The sequence below is a fragment of the Rhyacophila brunnea genome, unplaced genomic scaffold, assembly GCF_057557595.1.
Source record: "Rhyacophila brunnea isolate RB1 unplaced genomic scaffold, BYU_Rbru_1.0 scaffold_4, whole genome shotgun sequence".
Lineage (NCBI taxonomy): Eukaryota > Metazoa > Arthropoda > Insecta > Trichoptera > Rhyacophilidae > Rhyacophila > Rhyacophila brunnea.
The window spans coordinates 53,804,308-53,805,178 of NW_028233068.1; the positions used below are offsets into that span (position 1 = coordinate 53,804,308).

Sequence of the window (871 nt, forward strand, 5' to 3'; positions counted from 1 at the left end):
TTGATAACGCTCAGAGCGAAACACCGGTCCTACCCTCCACCGGTCCACCTAGTCATCTGGGACTTTTTAAAATATAAATTGGATTTTTTTGTAAGTACTTGAAAATGTGTAGGTATGTATTTTTTCAGTGGAAGTCCATCCTTTATTTGAGAGGACATTCCTATGTTAGGCATTTTTTACATTACATTGTGAGAAACAATACCACCAAATAGTTTTTGCGGTAGTCTCCATTCGTGCATCATGGCATTAAAAATCTTGTTTAAATTATATTTATTTTCAATCAAAATTTGAACGTTTTGATAGCTACGAAATAGGTATATAGGTAGGTACTTATTATAGTAATTTCTAGGACCTGAAAAGTTTCCGCCAACTCCGTATAGGTACCTAGTAAAGTACATAATACGGAGATGGCGGGAAATTTTGTATACGAGGTACGGTATACCTATATGAGATACAATAATACTCACTATTATGTACTTGGAATCAATAAATATACCGTAACGTATTGTAATAAAAAAATAATATTATGTCTTCTTTGCGTCATGTTTCTATAATGCCATTCAGTTTTGAGAGTAAAATAAATTAGGGTGAAAACCGATTATGGTTTGATTTACACAGTCACCGCTAGATGGAATTGTAGTTTAATTTTAATTCGCACGCGCAAAGTAAACGTTCATACATATGAACCAAATCAACTGTACTTTCTAGCATACTTACCTGGCGTAGGGGACACCGTGATCATAAAGGCGGTTCCCCCAGGGCGAGGCTCTTCCATTGCACTTCGGTTGGGCTGACCCTTGCGATTATCCCTAATGCGGATAACTCGGGCGCGTAATTTTTGGTAGTCGGGACTGCGTACGCGCTGTCCCGG

The 871-nt window shown here is 37.9% G+C and overlaps 1 non-coding gene across 1 annotated transcript; it reads left to right on the forward strand.

The window, feature by feature from the left end:
- The first annotated feature begins 709 nt into the window (after positions 1–709).
- Positions 710–871, forward strand: LOC147067526 (U1 spliceosomal RNA). The gene has a single exon (XR_015071571.1). It is a non-coding gene; the product is annotated as a U1 spliceosomal RNA (small nuclear RNA).